General features: G+C 36.8%; 1 protein-coding gene across 1 annotated transcript in view; it reads right to left on the bottom strand.

Moving 5' to 3' along the window:
- LOC117339387 (neuropeptide Y receptor type 2-like) overlaps positions 1-21,982 on the bottom strand; it is an 83,891-nt gene that overhangs the window by 22,551 nt on the left and 39,358 nt on the right. The window contains exon 2 of the mRNA XM_033900949.1: positions 19,985-20,111. The gene's annotated coding sequence lies outside the window, so the exon portion shown is untranslated. The remainder of the gene's footprint in view (positions 1-19,984; positions 20,112-21,982) is intronic.

Here is a 21,982-nt window from a genome sequence, read left to right as displayed (position 1 = left end):
AATACTACTCCCTATATAATTATATTACAACAATTGTTTTCCTCCATCGAATTACAATACAACAATGGTATTCCCTATATAATTAATACAATACAACAACTGTTTTTCCCAATTGAACTACAATACAACATTGGAATACCCTATAAAATTACAGTACAGGTCTCAGGTTGTAGATATCGACTGAACTGTAAACAGACTTATTTATAGTGACACTTATCTTTGGAGGCAACACGTATAAATAGCTGACAAACGAAACAAATAAACCAGTCTTAATTACTTCTATCGATTGGAAACATTGATAAACGACCACAGACTGGTAGCCAGCAATGGTTCAAGTCACGTGTTTGATGACAATCCATTAGGATGAAAACGAGGTTGAACGGTAACAAGTGCACGAAGTGTTACTTGATCCATAAGATAATAATAATTCTTTATATGCGTGTAGTAATAAGTGACAAATTCATCATCGAAAATGTCAGTTATTAATCTAGAGTACAACGAACGACACAATTAGGCGCCAGTACGCAGGAAAGTAGAATAGAATGCATGGCAAATCCATCAAACAAACAAACCACAGTCTCCACACAAACAACAACAAATGTGTGATCCAGAAGGGAAGTGCTTCCTATGTCTCGTGTACTACCCGGCGTCGTTTCCTGTGCCTCGGGCGCTACCAGGTGTTCTTATTTCCGTTATGTCGTCGGGCGAATATAGGTGAAAAATTACCAAGGTGACGGCCATATCGTACCGACCAACTACATTTGAAATAAACTGCTGCATAAAACGTGTTATAATTGTTGTTAAGCAAAATATACCAAGCACTTATGATAGGCCCATTATGTAGGGTATATGCAATTTATAGACGAAAGTTGTACCTTGCTATAAAATAATGATAGAAAAACATACACTAAGTATGTATTTATCTAGGTATATTAATATATATCTTTCTCATTCGTAAACCAGACTTTTATTAAAGCTATGGTGTCACCAGTCGCGAACATATATAGCTGTGTGAAGGACATCCAAGTTGATATTTTCGATTTGTCATTTGTTGTCATATATGTATGATAAGGAGATAATCACTGTTCCATTTAAATGCAATACACAAATGTTGGTATTATAATGAAAGCGTTTAGCCATCATTTACAAGTCAAACGGACAATTAATTTCTCATTCTGCATACCATCCATTGTGAAGTTATATCGCTAGACTTGCCATCGATAACATTGTAAATATGTACATGTATATATGTGTCTGACGTATCTACTGTCTACCATAACAACATCAGCATTAATCTAATATAAGTTTGTATCGGTATATCTTATTCTCCCACATTGTCGACAGCTGTGCAAGACACAAATTGTTCTCATCATGATTGATAGGTCATTTCATCAGAAAAAAAAAAGATTGACAAAAGAAGACACTTTCGGTTTCGTAAGATGCGATTGATTCGCTTATGTGACTTGGAGAAGTACCCGTGGCTGTTTTAACGTGGAACAGACTAATGACTAATGAGGACAAACGATAGAATTTCTCAATAAAATGCGACTGCAAAAGGATACAAAGTAGGGTATTAGGGAACGGATATGGATAAATTCATCAAATGTTAAACAGGCTGTGTAATTATCAATGGAAATGATACAACATTAATACAAATGGACCGCCTATGAAATCATTACTCCGTATTATTGTGACGGAATGGCATTAATAACAACGCTCTTGCGTAAATACAACATTGTAACCGTTTGCTAAATAGGATAATACACTTAAACAATCCAGAATAGAGATTCGGAATTCATTCGGATTCAAATCCAATCAATTCCGTCCTTTAAAACAAGATTGAATTTGAAATGAACAGCTCTTTGAGTGTTGGGGATGACACATCACTGTAGGTCGTGACCTCTGTTACAGTACACACAGGGAGACAGATTTCATGACAATGTTGTGATGAGGAGTCCAGGAGTGCCTTCCATTAAGCGGTATTCTGTTTCGCTCATGACAACCCCCTTGTACCGAGCAAACTCTTACAAAAATCAGTCGCCATAAGTCATAAAGTGTAGTTATATATGTCACTTGCCCGCTGAATTGAGTGAATATGGGTGATTTATTTCATAATTATTTCAAATGATACAATTAACTATATCAATTTAGATCCATATTTCAAAGTTGCGAATTTAAAATGAAAGGCTCTTCAAAAGTTTTCATGTAAGATGGAAGATCGCGATGGTATTTCATGATAAACGTTTGGATCGCATTATGTAACCCGGATCATTGAGTATAACTAATTAAAGCACGCATTCTACATAGAATTTGAACAATTAAAATAAATGTGTTGATTCGCAAATAAAATAAAGAAATAATGTGTAAAGCGTGTTGTTGTGATGGTGGTACCTGCATACCGACTTGGATCCTGTCCACTTAAGTTAATGTAAAAGGAAAGAACAACATTGAAGCCGACACTATTGTCAACATGCACATTGCTCGGCTGATGATTGTCGCAGAAGATTAATATCAATTGATACACTTGTGGGACAATTATCAACATGTCAAAAGCATAACTATATACCAACTAAATAGAATCAATAAGCGGTAAAATAATTCCTTGTGGTTCCATAAATCCGAAATTGCTTAACACACGGGCCCAAAAGAATATTGCATTTTTGGTACAGATCAAATGTGGCCCTATTGAAAACATAAGTTGTGATTTCAGTACAGTCCATTGGTATCATGAACAGTATCGGGTAAAGAGATTTTGCTATCATACATATACATACAGATATCACCATTATCATACCTATTGCATTATCGCAATACACACGAGAAGACGTAATGCGTAATCTGACACATGACGTGAATTTTATCTCCAAATGTATCAACATTTATGATAACACGTGCATCCCACGTGTATCGCGATCATTCATCTGTTTCGTATCTTCTCCAATTCCAAGCGATATAAACAACATCCGGATCTAAACGGTGCATGCAAATTCTCGTGATTAGATGATGTAAATATCAGAAAGCAGGCCTTGTGTAATCCATAAACATCAGAATAATTTCTTTATTGTATCGTCTCCTTCGTCACTGACTTGGTCTAGATCCGGAATAGTTGATGTACCGATAGCACTATCTTGTGTTCCTTTTTTTTTTAAACTCCTTGTTTAAAAAACGAATCCATGCCCGATACTTAACAATATTATATAAATAGCGTCTTTGCTTTATGAAATACAACACTTAGATTTAATTATTAATATAACATGCAAGGAATGCATCAAATTGGCGGTGTTAAACATTCTGTCACTGAACACGTTAAAGTAGTAATCAGATATAATCAGAGAATCACAGAAATGTCCATTAGGACAACACTCGAAGTAGATTTTAGTTGGTATATCATGGGAATGGAACCATTTCAAACATAGAGTGACGAGAAACCACATGATAATCAAGCTGTCTGCAGGAAAATAGTGTACTCGGACTACTTACAGATGTTATGGAATAGAAGTAGGGTGTGTATATCATAGGATGATTTGGCTTTCGTGCAGAAGGATCATATGCTTATCTGTAGTAGTAATGCTAGGTATTTGGACAGAATCCTGCCAATTCGGAAATCTCAATCGTGTGTAGCGGATGTTTTAACCATGTACGCCCTGCAGGTAGGGCCTAAGAATTGTACCTGCTGCCCCCATTGCATGATCGTAAGAGGCGACTAAACTTGGGATCTTATAGTTTCTCTTCTTTCTTAACAACTTTCTTCTTCCTAATGTCCCCCTTGACAATGCCTCACTTTTGGCCTTTAGTTGAGCGTTCGCCGCTGTGAGGAAGGTTATGGGTTCTGTCCCCTGGCCGAGACATACCAGAGTCTTTAAAATGGAAGTTGCTGCTCCTGCTTAGCGCTCAGCATATTTGGAGTGGGACGACTGGTTCGCCCGTTGCCAGTATAATGTGACCGGGTGGGGTGTGCTGCTGGGTGTCTTCGGCAGTATGCTTCAGTGAGGTAGCACTATAAATCGGCAAAAGTTCCAGCCTATCACAAGGAGACTTAACACGAACATACCGCAGCCTCCCAAAACACACATACGCATTCACCACACGCATGCATGTCGCACGCACGGGAGGCCGTCCTTAAATGACCTTAGCTGTTAATAGGACGTTAAACAAAATAACCAAACCAAGTACGCGTTTTTGCTAAGAAAACAAAATAGATGACAATATATTTATTTTTTTAAATTAAATTATGTTTCCAAGTAAAATATATTATTCAGCTATTTCAGTGTGGAGTTCTTATTCTTATCCTTTTTTATATTTTCATATACAGTTTTTTCTAGGATAATGCAGTATTTACCTTCAAAAACTACTCGAATATATCTTAGTACGCGTGTCTACGAGTGTAATCAAACTGGAAGAGAAAACCCCTTCACCTAGATATACAGGTGTGCTTTATCAATTTAAAAAGTTGAAAATTGTGTTTCATTACCTTAACACAACGAACAATATATCTTAACCCTACATTATATACAAAACAATATACAAGACGAGTAACAAATCATGACCAAACAGCGAGGTTTACATGTCGGCATTGTCATGGTCAAAACATTTTGTTCCTGATATATAAGTACTCGCGTCGTTACAGTGTGAACGTAAACATGACCTTTTTACATCAGAAAGGATCAAAACGTTGATCAATGGAATCACTGGTCCAATGGTAAAATCGAGATTAAGTCATGACCTCCTAACCACCCAGGAAATACCGTCGTATACTCCTCTTTATTATCATATATACAGTTTATTAAAGAAGATATTCATAAAGTGGGTCTTAAATGTGTTTATTTTGCAAACCTTGGTGAGCAAACTTTTGGTTTGGTGTGTTTTTGTTTAACATCCTATTAATAGCCAGGGTCATTTAAGGACGTGCCAGGTTTTGGAGGTGGAGGAAAGCCGAAGTACCCGGAGAAAAACCATCGGCCTACGGTCAGTACCTGGCTACTGTCCCACGTAGGTTTCGAACTCGCATCCCAGAGGTGGAGAGCTAGTGACAAAGTGTCGGGACACCTAAACCACTCGGCCACTGCGGGATGAGCAAACATTTAAAAACATCGAGACGAGTTATATGATACAACATAACACTATAAACAGATATTTTAACAGGTTCTAAGGTCAAAATGTTGTAGACAAAATCAAACTGAGGCACTCATTTTGTTGCGCGCCATTTTCCTGTTACAGCTTAATGCAGTTTTCCATGTTATGATATCACGATTGTCGTTTAACTGGCACAATCAATGGAAAACACCCCAGGGTATATTACACAAGTGACATTTAAAACTATTACATGAATTCACCGGATAACAGACCGATTACGACGTGGATTAATCTCCAACTATAAAATTGCGCCAGCAATCACACAGATCTACTTTTCGCATTCTTTGATCATTGGCGATTTCTGCCATTATTCGTGTTTTCATCCACTTAGTAACATGTAAAAAACAGAAACGCGTTTCAGCAAAAAGTTGGTTTTATGAAATAGAAAACGCTTGCTCTAATCGAGTGAGGCACTGGTTGATCTTTGGTGTACGCGGTCAATGCAGGTGGAGTCTCGTGTTGCCTCTCGTGTTTGTGTTTATAATATACATACCTTTTAAAGTACCCAAGTGATTACCATATACCAACTCTCTATTGATTAATCAAAACACGTTAGGCAGAGAAGCATGATAATACTTTTCAGCGAAATTTGATAGGAACATTCAAGATATACGAATCAGCCTTACAATAAACTAGCTAATAAAAGTATTTGATTCCAACAAGTACAAAAAGTATCAAGCAAAACAATACGTTGCACCTTATTACAAATCAATTAAGAGATAATAATACTATTATATAATAGCTTGTACCATTTTCAGTCGCGATTATACACTGTACTACTTCGATATGTTCATACTAAAGACCTATTTGTATATTTTGATATAGAACTCTTAGTGACACGATATGTAAATATGTATATCGCCATGACAACGCATACGTACATAATTTTCAGGATATTATATATCGACGAAGGTATTGGAAGTTCATTTTACACGGTGTGGCATCTCCATTTCTATTGAGGTATGTTAATTGCAATATCAAATTTCACTCGGCAAAGCGGATCAAGGACACAAAACGATCAAACATTTTCTAGATTGTAATTACTGCAGACGTATCATATATCAGCGTATTTAAATATCGTGTCACTCTCCCGGAGGAAGTTCTATGGTATCCTAATGAAACAGCATCATCTACGTACGGACAGTGCGTGAAGAATCCTTAGAACACTCCTTAAACCCAATGAAAATCAGAGTATGGCGACACCTGTGATTACATATAGTAGACAGTACTTTGTATTCGTTCTAGATTCTTATAGATACTGTTTTTAAAGAGTCATTTTACTGTACAAATGCTAATATCTTTTATTATCGCAGGTGTTTCATTTGGTTTGGTTTATTTTGTTAAACGTCCTATTAACAGCTATGGTCATTTAAGGACGGCCTCCCGTGTGTGCGATATGCATGCGTGTGGTGAGTGCGCATGTGGGTTTTGGGAGGCTGCGGTATGTTCGTGTTAAGTCTCCTTGTGATAGGCCGGAACTTTTGCCGATTGATAGTGCTTCATCACTGAAGCAATCTGCCGAAAACACCAAACAGCACACCCCACCCGGTCACATTATACCGGGAGAACCAGTCGTCCCACTCCAAATATGCTGAGCGCTAAGCAGGAGTAGCAACTACCATTCTTAAAGACTTTGGTATGTCTCGGCTAGGGGACAGAACCCAAAGCCTTTCTCACAGCGGTGAACGCTCAACTAAAGTGGGGCATTGTCAAGGGAGACATTAGGAAGAAGAAAGTTGTTCAGAAAGAATATAAAAGATAAGAAGTTGATGATGAGATGAGATTAATTAAAAAAAGAAGCTTCGTTTCTCGCCGTATTAGTACCACTCACTAAAATGGATAGAAGTACTAAATATAAAGACAAGTCTTAACGATTGAGCATTACTACTACCATGATCTGGAACAGTAAATGATCGGGGGGATGTATGTTGTTTATGCTGGTCAAATCTTCACACTTGACTCGACGCCATATTGCTAACTATGTAGGTCGCGGGTGGCCTAATCTTCCTAATAAGTGCGCGATATGACGAAAAGAATGTAGTTTACCGCTTATAATTTGTCATTATTGTATTCTTGTATTGAATATAACAGACTTTGGGAAATAATAAGCTGAGTTTTCTGGATTTAAACTATGCAAGATGAAAAAAAACCCACAATAAATGATATTGGGTCTTTTCTGTCTATCACGGTCCGGTCAATACGGACGTAATATAACACTGATATGGGACTAAATGAGTGTTTTGGGGTTAATAAATATCTCATTTATCCATACGTGTTATGTCAGGCCCGATGTTATTGTGTTAGTACCAAAATCCTAGCGACACCAAACGGTGTCGGATAATTCCATGTTTTCATATAGTACTTTGCTCTGGCGCCTACGCCAGACATGGTTTCAGGACCAGAGGAAGATCAGGCTAACTTTAATGTTGCTGTCATGAAAACAGTATCTTTACTTAATCATTGTATGTGACTACGTTCAGTATCGGTTCTTTATTCGTTTCAAAGTTACGGAGAACAATGAAAACAATGTAACATACAAAATTAGATCTTTGTGTGTGCAATAGTTCCCCAGCTATTATTACCCTTCACAGATACACACCAGATGCAACTTAAATCAATCATCTCTGGTTGGAAATACATTTACAACTTCAAATATATTTTCTTTCCAAACAAAATCGTTATGACGTTGCATCATTTCCTGCGATTAGAAAAAAATGAAAAATTTATGCAATAACAAAACACGTGTTTCTTGATTTACGTATGCGATTACGTACGACATGGTTTGACGTTTCCCACAGCAATATTACCGGCTCACCACAGTTCGAACCCTTCAACGTTCTGACCAAAGTGTTTTACAAGGTCATCACACATAAGCAACAACTATAGCAGTCATATCTTCCCTGCAAGTAGAGCGTAAGAATTGTACATGTTGCATCCATTGCATGATCGTAAGACGCGACTCAATTTGGGATCTTATCTTTTCTCTTTCTTGACAAATTTCTTCTTCCTAATGTGATAATGTCTCCCTTTAGAGTACCTCTTTTATTACCTTTCGATGAGTGTTCTTCCTGTAAGGAAGGCTTGCGGCTCTGTCCCCCGGCAAAGACATTCCAGAGTCTTGACAAATGGTAGTCGCTATTCCTGCTTATCGCTCAGCATTTTGGGAGTTGGACAACTGGTTTGCGTGTTGTCAGTACACTGTGACCGGATGGGTGTCTTGGACAGATTGCTTCAGTGAGTCGGCAAAAATTTCGGACTATCACAAGAAGACTTTAAATGAACATACCGCAGCCTCCCAAAACACACGCACTCGCCGCCTTCCTTACATAACATTAGCTGTTGATATGACGCTAAACATATAAAAACAAACCAAACCAAAGCAGTCATATTTATCATCAATGTAACCCTAATCAAGTTCCATAACCCTAATAACCTTAGCAATAATTAGAAAAATTACATTTCCTATCAATTATTTTTATGTAATCAACACTTAATCATTTCCCAGAGAGACGATGGCAAGTATAAAACTAAAATAGAATATTGCGCTGACGTCAAGAACCTTGCCTGCGAACAAACAATGTCATTTCCGTTTTACGCGATGAGCTTGCGTGTGGCTGTCTCGCCTAGCTGTGTTTTGCATCAAACTACGCTTGTGTGATGTCGGGTGAACTTATATCAAAACGTAGGTTTTTGTGATACTCAAAGATTTATTTTTTTCACATGTATTGTTGATTTGTATGTTGCATATCTGTGGATCAAAGTTATTGTAAAGTTTCTCCCTTTGCAATCGCCCACGTGCTTAAACCCGACAGTATATCACTACAAAGATACGCTTAATGTCGCTGTGATGCCGAAAAAAAAACATATCCTATCCTACATATAGATACATTGTACATTATCACTTGCATAAATATGTTATTAGGATAGATTTTATTCATTCAGCACATGCAAAATGAACAACAGAATATATGTAACATAGACATGGTAAAGGTTACTTATTTTCAACACGCGCCTGATGAAATAATACTTGGTACTGTAAAATTCTCATAATATATAGTCCCTCGTTACGTCGCCGCGGTGAACAGCAAATAATTTGCACACGACACGCAACAGACAAGATTTATTCAAGCAAAAATCGTTTTTCCGTCGTCTTGACGACCGTTTTTCCATCCACTTCCGGCGGATTAAAATGCTCTGTAACGTTTTAGCATTTTTTTGTCAGCCCGCCATCTAAAGGGATTTCATTACCGATACTGAGGCAATATCAGCGAATATCGCTGCATTGGGATGAGGAATGTGGTGATAGGGAAACGAACAAGACCTAATTTTATCTTTAAGATGTATTACATTTGATTGATACCTATTACAAACTCGGAATTCCCACGGCAGGTATGTACTTTGTACTAGGTTTCATCAATCTTAACAAGACAAGACAGAAGTCCGATATATCGTACTGTTACACTTAGATCAACAGAAGGTAATGTCACGATATATAATAATTGTCCTTGCCTCTATGCGTGCATGCTCTTTGGTGATACTTGCATATGTTATCCCTGCTCCTTGGTAATGCGTGCAGACGATGCCCCTATTTATTTGTAATACTTGTAGACGATGTCCTTGCTCATTAAAAATGCGTGCTGATGATGTCCCTGCTCCTTGGTAATTCGTGCAGACGATGTCCCTGCTCCTTAGTAATGCGTGTAATCGATATCCCTGCTCCTAGGCAAACGATGTTCCTATTTATGGTAATGCATGCAGACGATGTTTCTGCTCTTTGGAAGGCGATGTCTTCTACCCTTCTAGGACGACTGAGATTAAATGTTCTATATTATGTTTCAATACATTTTTACATACCGGTTTGGTTTGGTTTGGTTTATTTTGTTTAACGTCCTATTAACAGCTAAGGTAATTTAAGGACGGCCTCCCGTGCTGTAAATTGTTTTTGGTTGATCAAAATTGTTGTTTAGGTAGGCTGTGATTCTACTGTCTTTTGATGGTCATATCAGTATTGTGAGGTAAATCTAACAAAATCTTGATATGTTTTTAGTTCACAAGAGGCTGATGAAAGCAAAACATTAGGGTAAAATTTCCTACGAAATTGGAATGGATTGACCCTATTTATCAGTACAGAATTACAGTCAAACCTGCTCTAACGACCTCCTGTATATAACGACTGCCTGTCTATAACGACCAGTTTTAAGATTCCCCGTGAGATTTTACTATATAACGACCCTCTGTATAGCGACTACCTGTCTAATGTGGCTAACGACCGGTGATTTCGGAACGGCGCTCGCTATTTTTGTTTTCTATAGCGACCGATTTATGTCAGCCATCTTCTGCTCTCGGCAGTCATCCCTCATAAAATCCCCGGAAAATTCAGACACATCGACCCTGGCTTGATTATACAAACAAAGGACCACCACAACCCTGGCCTGAGTATATAAACAAAAGACCCCTACCACCTGTTAGCCTATAATTACTGTAGCTGCCCTGGCCTGGGGCTCGGTAAGAGAGGAGTCGGGTCACCATGCGTGTCGGTATTACATTACAACTGTGCACAGGTGGCTTCATTTGACACGGTCAGTTAATTTTGTGATTACAACTAGGATACATCACTTCAATAACAAACACTGGTCATATCTGTTAACAAGATTTACTCACATGAAAGCCAATAATGCCTTTCTTAATCGTAGCTGTCGGTACTGGCGTTTTGTACTGCCGCCATCTTTAATTAGTCAATACTAATAAAAAGTCGTAAACTGACACAAATATCCGGATTTCAATTTGGGTCAGGAAAAAAAATATTTTGGTTTTATTAAGACTATAACACAAAATAATTAGTAGTAACACAAATATAATTAATTTATTAATTATTGTGTATTCTTTTTCTTTATTTATGAAAGAAAGGGAGATAATTTGATAGATACATATAGCATTATTTCAGAACAAAATATTAAAAAAAAATTATCCATAAGACCATTTTGAGTCATATTTTGTGTTTGGGTCCACAAATCATTAAATATTAGACCCTTCAGATTTATAAAGTTTATGCATTTATTTAACTTCTGACTGGTCTTCAATGACAATTTATTTATGGCAGGTTTAAGTCAATTGGTTGGTGCAATAATTTTGACCTGTCTATAGTGACCGTTTTTCTGCCTCCCCTTGGGCGGTCGCTATGAACAGGTTTGACTGTATATTACTAACCACGACAGGACAAAGCTACGACGTCCAACAACTTGTGGGTATAACAGTGATAAACCTATTATATCGAACGGTAAAATGCCATCCTCAAACTGAAATGGTGACTGAATGGTAATTGTTTCTGACATATAATGCCGATATATTTCACATACAAATGGCAAATAATCTTCACTAATTCGATTTCAGTAATCTCAATATACTACAGGAGAGAGGGTAGCTTGTGAAAAATGGTCTGATTATCAGTGTCTTGACCACACACAAAACAATCGCGATAATAAACATTATTCCCGAATGTCACAGGAGCACAGGAAAATTGCAAATGCCGGTTCCTGCGAGCATTCTTTCTATCTGTGCTAGCGTTATGACGCAAACATGCTGTCCAGATAGAATGCAGGCCAATCTGTCATAAACTAAATATACACATGTAATTGTAACAAGTGCATTGTGATTCGTTCGAATTTCATTGAATAGCAATCGAATTCAGATGAAGACGGGCATATGCGTTGGTGGAGAGTTCGCTACTTATAAATCCCCTACCTGATGTTGGGTAAAATGCGTCTATTTGTTAACACTGCTGACGATATGGTCCCCAAGGTCCATAGCTTTATCTAGGACACTGGAGCCGAACCCTTTTGTCCGAGATATAGTATACCTCCGGGGGAGTGGATAACGTCCAATCATTCGTCCTATTGATCAAATTCGATGGTTTGTCAGGAAGGTTTTAGAGCTCATGAGAGTTCATTATCAGCTCTGTAGGATTGTATTACTGACTTTCAAAGTAATTGGGGCTATTGTTCACGAGGAAAATAAAACTATGTCTTATATTAACCTGTTTTTACTGAATCACCAAACTGTAAACAAGTCATCATCAATCTTACATCGTACAACATTTGAAGTGACATTTATTACATAGCTCGCGTTTGAGCAAGTAACGGAGTTAAGATTGCCTTAAAAAGAACAAAATTTAGATTCAGGAACAACTTTTCATAGATTTTCCATACAACTTGTCCGTGACTAGTCACGTCATTAGAAAATGCATGTAGAGCAGATGTATTAAAGTATTATTTAGTAACCAACATCTACCGTTTTAGCCATAGATATCTACTAATTTGCAGCAAACAGCAATGTGGCATCTGAATAAAAAAACAGGCAAATAAAACAGAGTATTTCTGTATTTCATAACAACAGGTTTCATAGCCAGGAGGCCATTCGAACCAAAGGTCATCTGTAAGACTACACGAGAATTAGGATTTGAGGTCCCAATCTGAATGTTTAGGTCATCAGACAGGAAGTGTCGGGATGACCTATAGTCATCGTGCTTCGTCCGTCGTCGTGCGCCGTCCGCCGGTAAACTTTCCACATTTCAGACTTCTTCTCAAGTTTCATTGGTACTTGCCTGGAATGATTCACAGATGGTTCTGACCAATTGTTATTTTCGGATCGGTCCGAAATTAAAGATGGCCGCCATCTTAAAAAAACACTATTTTTTTTTTCCTCTAGATCCACTAGTGCCATTGAGTTTGAAATTGGTGAGGATGTTAAGGAAGTGAAGCCAACATTGTGTTGTTATTTTTCAGCTTCGTAAAAACGTTGACATTGCCGTCACGACAGCAATTTTGCAACATTGCGCAATCACGATTTTCCTTAACAATACCTATTTTAAACGTATTCTCAAGTGTCACCAATATGATTCAGCTCCAGTTTATCTGAAATGATCCCGAGATGGTCCTGACCATGTGTTGTTATTTTTTGGCTCAGTCCGAAATCCAAGATGGCTGCTATGGCCAACAGTGCCACCATACTTGCTACTGAGTATGTATATATACTGCTGGATGTTAAAATACCAACCTAGCTCGAAGCATTCAATTTTAAACAGAAAAATTAATTAAAAGGTTCTTTTCATTCTTGTTTTCAATTTTCCCTTTACAAATTGTACATTAAAAGCACTAGACATGCTTTGCAGGCCTAGCAAAAAATCCATTTAATTTTAACATACACAAATTAAAAGTTTTTTCTTCTGATAATGAAAGTGTTTCATAAAAGAACATTTCAGAAATACTGTATACACTTTAGAATTACAGGTTTCATTTATATCTTGCTTCTGATAAACATTTACGAGCAAGAGGGAAAAGCGAGGGATCTACATCATTAATATATATGTATTCAGAAATTTGCCAACGTTTCTGTAACTGCAATAATGCCACTTCTGTGAAATTCATTATTGTATTTTGGGGAATGTTCTAAAATAAAGAAGATGGAAAAATGATGTTTCCTTAATTAGAGTAAGGATGCAATCATTGCTTTCCAATTACCTTTTAAAAGAGAGTGAAAACAAATGTAATCAATTGATTAGTTATTTTTGTCCAGTAAGCGTTGCTATATCGTTCATGCTATGTGGTTTTAGTAAAAGATATAAAGAATTTGTTTTCTGAGAAACGCATGTCATAAACAAGGACATATCAGCTGTATGATATTTACAATATAAATGAAGGATATGTATGGCTGTACGATGCAATATTTGGAGTTGAATGAAATACATGGCCAGTTCACCTTTGGGAAATAACCTCTATTGATAGGAACACATCCCTTTCTTCGATTCGATGAATACGTTCGCAATTTGTAACATAATATCTATATCACTGATATAACGGCACATGATCATGGTATTTTCCTATTGTTTCAGCGACAATTGTTTGCACTTAAAAAGCATTCTAGATTGGATGTGTTGATAAACCCATGGGTAGGTCGCCGACTCAATCCGGATCAAGGTTGCTAGGCGACCTGAGATTTTATCCTGTATATATGTTCTGACGCATGGCAAATCGCTGTTTTATTCGTGGAAATATAGCGTGCTTCCTATTAAAAAAGAAACTATGATCCAATAAATTACCACGTGTATGTGCATTCTGATGAGATAAAATCCATACTGCCATAGACGGCAATATGATCGTGAGGTTTGAAACATTTCCACTCTGTCATTTGTCACATGTTGTAGTTGCAGCAGAAACGCGAAGTCCATAATGCTTATATATATATATATATACACACATGTATATACATGAATATAATTTAATGATAGTTTTTATGATGATTTCACCTAATAATTTAATATTGCTTGTCACAAGCAATTCCATTGGCTTTGAAGGATATGAAATCAACCCATGACGTCAAAATTGCCGTCCCTATTTGTGAGGACCCTTTTGACTGGATAACACAGCACCGTAATTACTTCTTAGAGAAAATAGTTAGTTTACCATTTTAAGTGGATTTCCACAGGCATTGTGTAGAGTAAATTAGATTATAATGGTTAACTTATTTCTATGTTATGGAGATATAGCACAAACATATATTTGGTATCAATTGAAGTAGGATCCGTTTGTAAAATCTGGGAAATATTTTGTTGAGGCAATTTTTGTCAAGATCACTAATTTCCGCAGGGATTTCATAACATAACATGACTTTAACAAAATTGTTCGGACATCTCGAGTCCCAAAAACAACTGCAGATGTGAGCTGAAATGTAAATATGGAACTCTTATTTTCAAAAGTCTTCAATTACATGTTCCTGGTTTGCAATCGCGGTATTGGCATATATATTGTAATTCAATACGTATATATACATATGTCTACTCGCACTGACGCTTATTCGATTATCAGAGGGGTGTGAATACACGTGCTCGCAAATACGTACTTGTACGTTCAGATGCCAAGTTATATTCCCGCAAGCATAGTGGACTAAAGGGTCATAATGTATAATTAAATGCGTTAAAATGTATGGTGTGCTTTCTTCTGGAAATACAACGGGAGAATAATAGCATATGTCAGCTTTAGGATATAATCATTTATCTTTTAATTCGGCGAACAGGCATTATCAGAAGTTGCAAAAAGGATAAATATAGAGCTCGTGTAATACACAATTATAGATATTCAAACTTTTAGTTAAAAGGATGCTTTCAGGACGACCATGCTCCCCGCAATATAGTGTTAACTGTCTAATATAAGCCCATTGGGCATCTGGGAGGTTTCGGTATGTCCTCGTTGGTAAATACGGGCTATTAGATGGTCAATATATCGACATATGGTGTAGTCCTTACACAACAGGTGTTCCAACACCTCGGCATTATATCAATGACATGAGCATTAAGGTAAAATATAAAGAACAATTCAGTGAAAATATATCCCTTATTATGTTTGTATGTATTTGCAGGTCTATAACATTCAAAATGTTACCCATGTCTTTCTTGCACAAAGTTTTTCTTAATGATAATTACGGAAAAAAGGTTAATGTTTAGGGTATTTAAGTGAACTATATTAAATGATAAAAAATGTCAAATCAGTTTACATACAGGCGATTTTAATTCTACAACGACTAACGACTTTTTGGTGTTTCATTCTCTCAAAAACGATAGATATCGTCATCTTGATAAAGCTAATCCTACTAGTGAAAAGACAGGTTCAGATAGCAACGAAATTTAATCAGTCATCATCTACACACCATTAATTCAACTCTAATAAAAAATCGAATGTTAATGGGACGATGAATTATCTCCTACGATTAACTAAAAACTTCGTCATTATGTGGCCGTCAAGTTGATGAATTAGGATAGAAAGATAAGAAAACAAAGTCAATATTTATGCAGTTCTCAATAAAGCCTATTAATTTAATTTAAGCCCTGTATCGATGAACTCGTGAAATAAATGTTTTCTAAGGCCCAATTAAATTAGCTGTCGATTTACCGACACAGTGCGTAGAAACTCCTGTTACTGCTGACACAGCTTCTGTTTGATTTTCGTTATATGATAAATGCCCGGCTCGAGAATTATTCCTGTTTTGCTCCAGTTATGTAAGCGTATGTATTATATATTTTTTTCAAATGAAACGTTTTGACAAACATTGTATGGTTCAAACCTACTTTGATAGCATGAATAAAAACACTGTCTGGTTCATAGCTATTTTGGGTGTATGCACAGAAACAGACATTGTGGGGTTCATGATAGTTTTCCTGTTTGTGTGTGAAGTTTAATATATTAATTGTTGTGGGAATAAACACCTGATCCACTAACTGACTTGATGTTGAGCTTCAGTCTTCTTAGAGTAGATAGCTTGATATCGGGTCGCTTATGGCGAGTCAGGAGTTTATCTTGGACTGTGGTCATATATTTAAACTTTTTCAACCATTTGCAAAACCACGCGACAGCCGAATGCTGATGGGTTCCACACAAATGTATAAATCACAAAGGTAGGCAACAGCCGAAGCCAGGGTCATCAAATCATAGTTGCCAAGCGACAGTTCGGGTAATATGCGAGGAACAAGAGTTTTCATTGGCTTAATACCCCCTCAACGGCGAAGTTTTAGGACGACGGTGTACTTGCATATTTTTATGAGACTATGTAATGGTGTTTACCTCATGAAGTTCACCTGTCTGATAACGTTAATAGCTGATGGTGGCACCTTAGAATTATGTGAACATATCGTCCACACATCAGTCTGTGAGTAAGCACTATGAGGTATCACGATAAAAGTCAGCACCAGTTCTGTGCTATCACGAGAAGACAAGCACGAGCATACCGCAGCGGCTATATACACATAGGCACAACTCACATGCAGTTTATACACAAGGGGCACCGTCCTTAACTTGCCATCTGTGTTGATAATGACGTTATAATGCAAAGGCCGAATATCAGTGGAGGATATTGGACGGAAAGAAGGCGACCATGCATCGAATAATGACATATACTAAGGGATCAAATATTGTCTTATACACCGACTCGAAATATTTTGTCACTCTCACAGGATGAACTGGATAGAGTATTTTTATATCAATATAATAACGACGTCATCTTGGATATTCCCTTTACTCGAATATCATATCAGAGAGAAGAGAATATATGGAGGTACAACGTGTAGCAAAAGTAGCAGAAGATAATCAGTTATCCAATTACAGAGGAAGCAAACGATGCCCGAGTGACTCGTAAATCAGACATGTTAGTAATGAGTCAAAGGAATTAGATACTTTAAACAAGCATATCGTTAACATGACTATAAGGTGAACATTATATTGTATTTATGTGTATGTTTTCGTGTAATCTGATTTAAACTTGACAGGTAGTCGTTGCTAAAGGCAACATTCCCAATGATACTAACGACGGTATGTCCAAAGTATGCCAATGCGAAGTCGTTATTGTCGCCGAAGACATCCAAATTCAAATCTGATTGACTCCATCAACACGACAGCGATGCGTCTGTTTGCATATTAGCATTTAGACGTGACGCATGCCTAGAAACTCGAGCATCTAACTGAACAAGAAATGAAACATAAACACATTTTTGACAGTTGAATCATTGCTTTCTGTTTTTGTTTTGAACATTCACCAATATTGTATTGGTATTGGTAAAATGTCTACGCAAAATAACTGCAACATGTTTATGACTTCTTCAAAAGAAACCATTTCTCCCAAATGGGTTATAATTGTCAAACATGCATCATTTTTATCGAAAGAGATATCACCCGCATCATGATACCGTAAGCAGTAACGAATAACAGCCTTGACCTAATCCGTTAACAGGTAATACTCTGTAATATATAAAATCTGAACGGATATTATAGCTGCAGGTCTCTGTGATCTGGGATATTTAATTATACGTCGTAACGTAATTGTTATCGCTCTTTCAAACACTGTATGGTATCAAAGGAATCGGTAATGGTACCGTTATCCGGCAGATATGAGAAATTTACCAATTAAGAAGAAATATGTACGACATGAAATGTCAATGTTCCACGGTAGACGGAGGTTATCTCCTGTAAATCTACCCACTAGACGCATGTATTAATACAACACTATGTGATAACAACATTACGTCGTGACAATGATGACGTCTTATCAATATAAATGTCATAAATATGGACACCAGTGTACAGTACGTACACGATTCAAATGTGTTTTGTCATGTTTAAAGCCAACTGTGGTAAATACATTAATATGTACAATTACTAAAGTAACACCAGTAACACATGTAAAAACCATACATAAACAAAACTATCACATCTTTATTAATTTCAATAAATCACGATGATTAAGTTCACGCCAACGGCCGTTTGGCAAATTGAAGCTACATGTTGATTTCTGGAAGGATAAACGGAATGTTCATAAAACGGTACACGTTATTATTTGCAGATAATGAAAGGGCATTAACAGGTCCAGACATTAAGATGATGTAATGCTTGCATTTCCGTTCAGTGTAATAACATGTTTTTAATAACATGTTTTTAATATATACATGTATATATATATATTTTTTAGAGATTCAAAATATCGATTTACCAAGCATGGACACATGTATATCTCAGAGATATAGTATAGAGTGGTCTTAATGATTATCACGTACCACGTCACTTCGTATAGAACCACACACACCTCGAACACATTTCTCCCCGCCACGACAAACAGGGCCGCACGACCATTCATGACCGGAAGCGAGGGTATGATTAATGTGCGGTGCTCCCAACAGCAAATTAGCTTCTGTTCGTGCCATAAAACAGCAGAAATTTGTACGACAACATATAAAGACCCATACTTATATTCAATTAACGTTTCCACGGGCTACTCATTCGGATTAGGTGGTGTATATTAATGACGATGAAGCGAGGTCGTTACTGCACTGTAGACGCAATTGACAGCTTATGGCACAGCTTCATTTTGGTATCCATTAACTTCTTTGCTCAAAAATTACAAAACAAAACTTATCTCAATATAATTCCAACTTTTTGTATGGAATCAATTATAGCGACTATCTTTGCTTATTTACCATCGGTAGTGTACAATAACATTTAGATTATGCCTATTGTCACACGTTATATTTATTATGTTATATCCGGTGGACCCCCTTGATTACAATTAGTAGGGTATATTTAGACGTAAAAGTACAAATCTAGCCAAAGTGATTACCACAGAAATGTCAGCATCAGCATGAACAAAATAAACTTCAATGATTAAACGTGATTAGATATTTAGAACATATTTACATATAGCATATTGTTTTTCACACTAGACGTTGTTTGGCACGTTTGTAACATGATTTGTAATGAAATCGTAAAGCTGGAACACTAAATTAATGCAATTTCGACAAGAGGACTATAATACAACAAAACAATTTTCCTCAAACTCGACATTTACTTTAAGAAGAAAATTGTATTAAAACGTTCTGGTTTACTCGACAAAACAGAAATCGTACTGATCAAACTTTATAGTAATGACAGGTGACACCCCTCTAGAGACAAGTAAGATTTCGTCAATTCTTTGTTGACAGAGGCTGAAGCTCAAGTGTTTGAACATTAAGACAACATAGTACAAAATACATCTCTGCCTTATAAAGGATAATGCATTGATATGAAGACGTACAAACCACAATTGAAACTATTCACAAAACTGTAACCCGTCTGGATTCTGACGATCTAGCCCAGCAGATGACAGGCTCGTACATGTAGGTTAGATTATTGGAAAACACAAGACCAAACAAATAGTGTCGCTAACCTCACTCATCATTATTATGTTTACCTTATAGACAATTATTGATATCCAGATCCTATATAACGATACATAAATTAGAAGTTTCATTAAACAACCTAAGAGGCAGTAGGTATCCTACCCTAACGCCAAAGAAGGTCATTCATCTGTGTCTACCGTCAGGGCACCGGGGGTATCCATCATGGTGTTGTCGTCTTTAAATGTCACTGGCAGGTCTAGTCAATCACCGCACAGTACAGATCATCACCCTGCAAAGAAGAAAATCAAGGACAATCCATAAATACAAATTAATATATTTCCAAAAAGACTATTTGGATCATTTATGATAAAATGCCATGTCCTTAAAAATCGATGGCACTTTTCTATTGCCTTTACCTACGCTTAACTCCTATTAAAACCATTCTGTATCTCTCTCCATCAATATCGAGCTTAAAGCACTGTCGGGAATCCCAATCAGTACATGTGGATATTGGGAGCACGTGGCAATTAATATGCTAATAAAACACTAATTTCAGGGAACAATGCCAGCCGGGCACTGACGAATCCGCCCAAAACTGGTCCGAATTAACCAGATCTGTCAATACACTATGCTATATAGTTTATTGAGCAGAGCTGTGTTGTCCAGCTCTGTTCGCGTGGTCCTGTATAACCTCATACAGGCACTCGAAACGTCACTGTCAAGTCGAGAGATTTCCCGCCATGTAGTGTAAGAGCGACTTGGGAATACAAAATCAATATGTAGGCAGTCCCTGCTATCTTCACTGTCCACCTGTGTACGGACGTATATCAACTGATGGTGGAAAGCTTCCGGCAAATCCTGATCCACGTATGCGTGCGGTCATTTAGCGTACACGGACAATTTCGAGCTAAAGATATTTTTGTTTTACATCAAACCCCAGCAAGGTCCTTTTAGTAAGTTCCTCATCTTGAAGGATTTATTTGATTTTGTTAATGGCACAAGAATTCAACACGTAGGTACATACATATTTTAAAATTAAGGATCGCTCACAACGCTGTCGATAACAAGGTTTTCAATAAAAGACATGACATTGTTCAGAGTGTATATTTAATATGTTAACAAATGCAAACACCCACTAATGCTATGAAATTATAATCACATGATTTCATTGAAAGTACACAGAAATTTCGGCATTGGCAGCAGCGTTTAGTAAAATCGCATCATCTTCAGTTATTGATTGCAGTAGCGTTGATCAATCTGCTTTCGCAACACTCACAAAGTGAGTATCCAAGAAGAAGACAGTTTGGTTATCACTTCACCAAAATTCAATTGCTGGTTTCGAGTTTTAAACATATTTGTCGATGTCTAGTTCGGCTAAAAGAAGACCACTGAGAATATGCTTAAATAGATAATGGGAACGTCTGGAAGATATTTCAGGAACTAGCTAATGTACACAACATTTACAATATCCTATCTTACAAAGGTCTTTTTCAATAGATTAAACAAAGAATATAAGATAAAAATGTGTTGCACTTCAAAAAGACAATGGTTGATACATTAAATATTCTGAAGTAGAATCAGTACAAAGATTATTATAAAACATTTTATGGAAAGAATGACAGTACATCTATACTTGCATATTTGTTATATACACCAATCCAAATTCTATTTTATATGACCTGGCTCTGTTTACATTAACAAGATAACAAGCTAAATATAGTTGCGACCAGTAAACATAAGCGTGATTTCACTCCAAAATCGATAACGAGGGCAAACTATAAACAAAATTTATATTTCTAAAGAGACGGTAAAATGTAAGAAGAACCTTCCCAGTGTTCTGGAAGGATAAGCGTCTTTTCCGAAAATATGTTACCAAACAGATGTTGTAAGCGAACGGAAACTTTGAATGATTGTTATTAGTCCTTTTACCACTGGATTAATTTGGTTTGGTTTAATGAACCAAATTGGTTTTATTTTTTTAACGTCCTATCAACAACTAAGGTCATTTAAGGACTTTGAAGGATTTTAAAGATTTCTCATACATACATATTTAATTTGCCTATCATATTTGTATAAGTTATTTAAAAAGCAGTATTTGTAATATCAATCGAAAGTGCGGAGCAGTGTTCAGTTGTACAAGGAGCACATGCTACTGGTGTC

Source organism: Pecten maximus, chromosome 12, assembly GCF_902652985.1.
Source record: "Pecten maximus chromosome 12, xPecMax1.1, whole genome shotgun sequence".
NCBI classification, from domain to species: Eukaryota; Metazoa; Mollusca; class Bivalvia; order Pectinida; family Pectinidae; genus Pecten; species Pecten maximus.
Note: the sequence above shows the minus strand (reverse complement) of the source record. Positions and strands in the feature narration are given on the sequence as shown.